Below are 8,204 nucleotides of genomic sequence, written 5' to 3'. Positions count from 1 at the left end.
GATGACCTCACAGCTCTCTGAGCTTCATTACACTATATTTTTTTCTCTCACCCAAGCAAGAGAAGGCCGCTAATTCAGGAAAGATGATTAGAAACATGTCAGAGAGTGAAGTGAATCACGTTTGACATGTTCCTCTAATTGGAACATGCACACGCAGCTGAACACGTTTAAATTATGTTTCTTGCTGAATGCTGTGGAGACTGCTGTTATTTTTGGATATCTCCTGCTTTCGGCTCTAACGTAAAGCACATACTCTGCTTAAATAATGAGTCCGGGCAGCTGGCTGAACGTAAGTATCTTCGGTAATCTATTTCCAGCTGTAGGAGGAAGCAGCCACAGCTAAAGATGCTTCAGCAAGACCAACAAGCTGTTTTCATACTTACCTTCCAATTTAATCGCTAACTTTCTATCATATTCTATTGGGGGCATTTGTAGAAATATAAAGAAAAGAAAGTGCCTCTCAAAGCTGACAAAAATGACACAGACCTTTTTCTAAATGAATATTTTTTTTCTTTTTTTTGGTAGTTGTGTTTCTGAGGAGGCTGCTTTGTATGAGATGCTCTATAAAATGTCCAAAGTAAAACAGATTCTGCTGTTGCATAATACGTGGCTTTAATGGAGGAGGTACGTTCAGAACAGTGGCACACAATCTAATGTCATTATCAAATGTAAATTACTCTCCCGCGAGCTGCTCAGCATTGTATCCTATATTCAGAAAGTTATTCAATTCTCAATTTCACATCGTCTGCACTTTCAAGCCGAGGAGAATCATAAATTACCAGCTGGTAAATTAGCTGCACTCTTGTTTGCACTGATTCAAGAACGACAAATTATGTGCGATGTTATTTTAAAACCGTACAGCATGTCATTAATGGAGGGGTTAAACAAGGTTTTTTTTTTTTTTTTTTAAATGATTGCTTGATGAACAGATAACCCGTATAACATTAGCGAATGTTGACCATGAGCGTTTAGTTTAATCAGAGCTGGTATGCAGCGGCTAGCTTAAAGAACAATCATGCAATGAGACATGATTCGAGGGACCGACTCAAGGTTGCGGTGAAATATTCATTCAAATGAAGTAAAGAGTGGAGTAGCATAAGAATAACCCGTCTTTAAAGATTAACATAACCCTTGGAGGTGTTATTGTATCCCCATAACCGAGTCAAGACTTCAGCAGGTGCAGAACAGCTCTCCCTCTCTATGAGTTACTGCATTAGGGTCGCTCAAATTTCGTAGCACAATCATGAGCCTCCTGTTCAATCTCTGGAGTAGAAGAATTGCTTTGCATTTTAAAAAGGTCAAACACTCAGATCTCTGCCAAGAGGAACTGAAGGGAAAAATAATGTCTCTTTGGAGAAATATGCAGTCACACACTGCTGATCCTCTCAAAGACTCACTGTATAGTGAGCAGATTAGAAGTGTGTGTTGACTGACATCTTCGACAACAAGTGTTTCTACAGCAGCAGATCATTTTCCTAAACATCCATGTGAAGAGTGTTTTAATAATTACGCAACAGTGCGCTTTGAATTTACAGTGTGAGGCGTGCACTGTAAGCAGTGTGCTTTGTTTTTTCAGCTGGGTTTGCTGTTTTACTCAGCAACGTGTGACCTACAATTAACACAACTAGGATAAGCCGATAATTAGAGAACAAACCCCTCTGTCGGATGTAATCTGCGACTCTAAAGCGGATTTTAAACAACACTTCGGCTAAATTGCAGAAAAACACGTAACATCATTCAGTGGTGGTTTTTGCATTAACAGTGCCTTGAGTTAGCCCCTCCTTCTGCCACTCCACACCCCCCCACACACACAGGCTAACACAAACCCACACCCAAGACCAAGTCCTATCTGCAAAAACACTATTATCTCACTTCCAGGCAGTGGCGGTTTCTGATATGGGCGACATGGCCAACCGCCCAGGGCAGCATCTCGTGGGGGGGATCCACCCGCCCACTCTCACAACCAGAGGATTTGGATGTCAATAGTGCCTACTGCAAAACACAATGTACCACATTACTCCCCGTGGCCCCCGGCGGTAAGGTGGTTCACCCAGGGCGCTAAACAGGCTAGGACCGCCTCTGCTTCCAGGTTTGATCACTCTATGTATTTAAATCAAGTTGTTTCATCCCAGCTTGCCCTAATGCCAAGAAGGCATTAAATACTCCTTTCTTTGTTTTTCTCAAGCAGAAAAAGTTTCACATTAATATCGTGTTGTGTTTTAAATAATCTTTGTACAGTAGTGTAATCTAGATCCCCATGCAGGATCTGGAGGAAAGTCAAAAATAAAGCACGACATACAGTAAAATTTCACTGTCATCATCCAACTCTGATCTCTGGCTCTTTATTCTCTTCTTAAGCTGTCCTTCCTCTCTGTCACCAGTGTGAACATATGCTCCCATTGGCGTGCCTTGCTGGCTGGTCCTGCTCTTTGGAGATTTTGGGCCTGTGCCCAGTATTACACTGTGTTTGGGACAAAATGGCTACAGGAAAGGAAGGATCTCAGCACAGGTCCAAGATCCACCAACCTCTCTAGACCACACACACAGAAAGCACTTTGTACAGAAGCTTCATTCACGCAAATAGAAAAACATCAAGGAAATAAGTATTATGAGTAATTTTACCCACTTTCAAGCAACATGTTTGAGTTAAATTTTACAGTTTTCAGAAGGTTTGTGTTTATGCAATAAGGTAATGGGGTCTACAATGATGAGCAGCGCCAATATCTCATTGCCACGTTATTATTTAACAAAAGGAGAAGAAGATTTGTAAAAAAATAAAATAAAATAAATAAAGAAGTTTAATATATTTGACAAAGATGTTGAACAAAGCCACTGAGGTAGAACTGTCTAAAATGAAAGTTGCAGTGCTTCAGATAAATTAAATGCATGGCTTTTAGGAATAATTTGTCCCTCAGTGTCACCTGTTAAGATACATTTTGTCCATATGTGTAGAGTCAAGGTTACATGTACAGCAGGGGATTGTTAGTTATTCAAAGAGAAGAACATCTATTTTTACCTCTAACTCTCTTTCTGAAACCAGTTCAGTGTGACACAACACAACACTGATCAGTTTTTCAATAATGTTTTAAAGGTTTGTTTAGCTTAGAACATTTCTACACAATCTGTTGAAGACGCCAAAAGCAAGAAATCAGATTTTATGCAAATATATATATATATATATATATATATATATATATGATCTAAATTAATTCTGTTTGTGAAATGCAAGATTAATGAAGGAGAGAACTTTTTAAAATATTTTTTAACCTTCCTGAAGTTCTTCAAGTTCACACACATTCCCTTAGCATTTTGTACAATTTCCTTTTAAACTGTATAACTTGGGTTTTTGGGCGTCCTTCGACAAGCCGACAATGGTTTGCAGGAATTTCCCTCCATTCCTCTGGTCAGATCTTCTGTACCTGAGTCATGTTTGTACAGGCTGCCTTGCTAACACAGACCAGGTTAGTTTTACGCATATGGGACTGAGACCAGGGCTTTGCAATGGCCACTCAAGACCATGTCTGAAAAATCAAAGGTATTTGTCCCTTAATGCATTTGTAAACTGCGATCTACTTATAATGGTGCTGTAATGCCAATTTCTCACCAGCTCCAGCTTGCATCTTTTGCTTTATTTCCCTAAGACTAATAGGAGTATTTGCAAACAAAGCACATTAATCACTGTCACAGGAAATCCATCTCCATACTAAATTGCAGCATAACAGGACATTCCCATGCGATTTATTGTTGTGTATGTTTGTGTGAACAGATGAATGTTGTACCTTCAGGATTCTGGAGGTCTCATCTTTCTTTTACTGATTAATGCTGATTTCTCCATGATGCCACACCAGGAGGCAGTGTTTGAGGTGTTGACTTAAAATATATCCTCAAATATGCCTCCATTTAACTGAAATATGCTGAATTATCCTATAAGAAGTTTCTAAAGCTTGCCATCATCATCTGGGCTTCCTTTGTTTGCTTAGAGCAGGGATGTCAAAGTCAAATACACAGAGGGCCAAAAAAACAAATTTGCTACAAGCCGAGGGCCGGACTGGTTTAATGTTTATTAAAACATATTGAAATGATTGCACATAGCCTATTGAACCAAGACCTAACAGAGTGTATATTATTTAACGATTAAATGAATAAAGCAATATTTTGTTATGGCTCTGTCAGTAACTTCAAGGGAAAACATTTTTCAAGAGGCAAACAGCAACAAATTTAATTGTTTTTAAAAACAAAATATGTTTCTTAATATCAAGATAAATGCATAAATCAAAGTGCATGCATTATAAACTGAAAATGCATTACTGTGCTGCTCTATGATCCTACCGATCACTGCTTTCAAATAGTAAAGTAAAAAAATAAATCAAATCAGTTGTATTCTTTCTCATGGCTCTTATCTGCAATTTTACCTGAATCCATTCAACTGAAAAATAAATACAATAAAATAAAATACAAAAATATATGGCACAAAGACAAAACAATACTTCATTCAAAGAAAAATCACGTCTTGTAGAAACAAATGTAAAAATTTAACTGAAACTTATAAACTGAAAATACGTTACTGCTCTGTGATGCTCACTTGTCTGAGGCTGAGCCTGATACTTGGAGGTGTCTCATCTTTTGTACAAGTTCATCAATGTTCGGGGTGAGGCTCTGAGCTGATGAATAATGAAGCCGTTTGGGCGCGCTGTAGTCACTTCGCGGGCTACCGTTGCATTATGGGAAATGTAGTGTTTGCAGGCAAAACACGAGCGGGCGGCTCTGGCTTGCGGGCCGGTTCTCATAGTAATTAAATATCATTCAGGGGGCCATAGATAATTGATTTGCGGGCCGGATGTGGCCCGCGGGCCTTGACTTTGACATATGTGGCTTAGAGGAATGGCAATTTTGACTGAGCAAAAATAATAAAGAAACAATCTCGCTCCCATTGAATATTCGCTTATTCAACTTTTGACATGGTTCAAGTGGTGTTTAAATATTTTATTTCTTATTTACTTTGTTTCCAATTAGTAAACAAATTCAAAAAGATTGAAAGGAGAGAGAGTGTTGGGGCAATCTAGTTGGAGGGTTGTCAAGAAATTCACTTTATCATACACTTCATCGCCTCTGTCAGTTTGCCCCAGGGCAGCTGTAGCTACAATCCAGTAGCTTGCCACCATCAGTGTGGGAGTGTTTGTGTGTGTATGTGAATGGGTCAATGACTGACTGTAGTGTGAAGCACTTTGGGGTCCTCTGGACTTGATAAAAAAAAACCTATACAAATACAAAGCCATTTACCATGTAGCATGAATGCATTGAGGTTTGAATTTCAATAAGAACTCAAATGTGTTAGGAACCCTGCGTCTAGGTAAAGAGAGAAAAAAAAAGTTTATGAGAAATGTTGCATTGCTATTTGTGTCAAAGTGTATGGCTTGTACTGCTGTGAAAATTAATAAGTCAATAACAGTTTTGTTGTTGCGAGGAAAAGGCTGCAGAAGAGTAGAAGGTATGGAGTAGGATTTAATCATTGACTGAAAAGCAGCTAGTTTCTTGATGATGGATGTTTGATCTTTATTATGCTCTCAGAATAAATAACTAGACATTATGGGACTACCACAGTAAAAAGAACCAAAAAAACAAAACAAGAAAAGACATTATAACAAGTGTTATTTATAATAAAAACCCAATAAAGCACAAAGTTTTTACATTGTAACTGTGGGAACGCATTTCCTGCAGTTTATCTGAAGATGAGATGAAACTTTAACAGTGTAACCTTCAGGGAACCTGGGGGAATTCCTTTGAATGTGAGATCATGGATTATATTCCCTGAAGGTTGTCTGAAGGCTGTACAATAGTGGTTCTTAAACCTTTTGTAACACATAACACTTGAATAAAATTCCAAGGCACTGAAATATCAACATGTTAACAGACAATAATAATAATAATAATAATAATAATAATAATAATAATAATAATAATAATAATAATAATAATAATAATAATAATAATAATAATAATACGACTTGGGCTGTTTTCAGTTTCATAACATTTCATTTTCAGTCCCAGCTTTAACAAATAACCAGAAGGGTTCCCTGAAGTTAGAACTTTAAGAAAGTAATAATATAAATGTTCTCATAATAACTTTAACCTGAACATGTCTCTCCAATGCTTGAGGTGAAGAAAAAGCTGCTGAAATAAACTGAAACTAGCTCTTTTTTTTTTAGATTTCAAAATGGAGCATCATCCTGCTTAAAGTAACCATCAGAAGATAGATACACCGAGGTCACTAAGAGATTTACGTGGTCAGTTACACTGTAGCACTTATGCTACGCTCACAGGGGCCCAAAATGCTTCAAGGCAATGTTTCATATGATTACACTACCAACAACAACAGCAGGAACTGTTAATACAAGACAGGATAAATCCAGGATTTTATAACGTTTATGTCTAAAATCCTGACCTTATCCAGGCTCACTGGACCAGGTGACCTTTTCCCCAATTTGCCTGGGTGATGTGTATGCAAGAACCACCACTGGGCAACAACAACAACAACCACACAAAGTTCAAAGAATCAAAGGCAAGGAATGGGCTGACCTATGGAGGGGCAAAACAGCAACCGTTACACTGAACCGATTCTTACCTAATGATATTAGAAAATGAAATCTGGAAAATGTAGGCTACAAGTAGGGAACTCGTCATTGACCGCAAATGCAGTAAAGCATTAGGACACCTGTTCAGGGCACAACTAATAGAGAAGCCTTCTGTTTTTTTTTAGTTTGTGGTCATGGCCCCCCAACTTTTAAATGCCACTCTGTGCAACTGCCACCACAATATCACAAACCACTGGTGCATAAATACATTAAGTTGTGCTAACAAGTGATCAAACCTAACTCACTCTGTTTTAAACTTTTCCCCATGGTCTAATTTACTGACATGCACCTGTATGTAACAGTGAGTGTGGCATTCATTTATGCTAATTTGCTAAAAAAACAAACAAACAAACAAAAAAAAACAATCAAGATTTTTTGTATTAAATCAATATTAAATTTAATATTCCTATTGGACCACATTTTTAAAAATGTTGAATCCAATTGGCCAATTGAACTCGTAAATAGAAACGCGTAAAATAAGCTGATATCACAATGACAAATCGCCCTTTCTAGAAATTTCCCACTGTCCGATCTCCATCAAGTGGAGGAACACTCTCTTATCTGTGCTGCGTGTGTGTGTGCGCGTGTGCGTGTGTGTGCGCGTATGTGTGTGTGTGTGTGTGTGTGTGTATACGAGGGAGAAGTGGGCAAAGGCTCCGCCTCACTCCAAGAGCGAGAGGGGGGGAAAAAAAAAAGGGAAAAGCAAACTGATACACACCTCTCAATTCTGGCAGCAGGAAAAGAATAGGAGTGTTTATGAAGCTTATAAGTAAACAGCAGGATAACCAGGCGCACCGAGAGCCCAGGCTGCTTGCCCTGGTTAAGAAAAAACCCGACAGCGGGCACCGATTCGCAGCGCCGGAGATTGTCCCGTTGCGTGCAGGATTTAAGTTTTTTTCGTGCCATCTAAAGGTGGATCATTATCTTAATCCGAGATAACAAGCGAATTTGAAATGCGTAGCCTGCGATGCTATTTTTGGGAAGCCCTAAAAGCCGACGTTTGAACTCTCGCTAAACATCCAGTCGAGGTAGGACACCGGATTATTGCGAAGAAAGAAGGAAGGAAAGAAAGGAAGGAGGAAAATGGGTGGTGTGAAATATTTCCGTGTGTTGCTCCGGCGGGGGTGTTCAGTTGAGAAAGCTTGTGTCCTCGCATCGCTGTCCATGTGTCCCTGCGCCATCAGCAAAGGAGGGACGAGGGAGGGTGGGAGTAGACATTAGGCGATACAAGCACTTCATGGTGAGCTGGAAACAGGCTGTATTGAGATACAAATTAGTGGATTCATTAAGAACATATATATATAGTTAAGCAAATCCAATTAAGATATAATTTAATTGATACTTTTAAATCATTTGAAACAGTGTTGATTTGGTATGGCTTTCTACTGTGGAAGTCTAAAAGTTTGGTGTATTTTCAAGTCCACTTTGGACTTGTCTTGTTTTGACAGGCAGAGTGGGTACTGCTTCTCGAAAGGCCACTCTCACTCTTTTATTTTCTCTCTTTTTTTTCTTTCTTTCTTTTTTTTTTTTTTTTACTGCAGTTTGGAGGCTGTAGTGGAAGAAAGCTTTAAG

General features: G+C 38.7%; 1 protein-coding gene across 1 annotated transcript in view; it reads left to right on the top strand.

Annotated features, from left to right (window-relative positions):
• Positions 1-7,309: 7,309 nt before the first annotated feature.
• Positions 7,310-8,204, top strand: part of LOC103476756 (C-terminal-binding protein 2-like) — a 74,268-nt gene continuing 73,373 nt past the window's right edge. Inside the window, exon 1 of the mRNA XM_008429308.2 lies at positions 7,310-7,660. The gene's annotated coding sequence lies outside the window, so the exon portion shown is untranslated. The remainder of the gene's footprint in view (positions 7,661-8,204) is intronic.

Source organism: Poecilia reticulata, linkage group LG15, assembly GCF_000633615.1.
Source record: "Poecilia reticulata strain Guanapo linkage group LG15, Guppy_female_1.0+MT, whole genome shotgun sequence".
In the NCBI taxonomy this organism is placed as follows: Eukaryota; Metazoa; Chordata; class Actinopteri; order Cyprinodontiformes; family Poeciliidae; genus Poecilia; species Poecilia reticulata.
The sequence above is the reverse complement of the archived record's forward strand: the minus strand, read 5'-3'. Positions and strand labels throughout refer to the sequence as shown.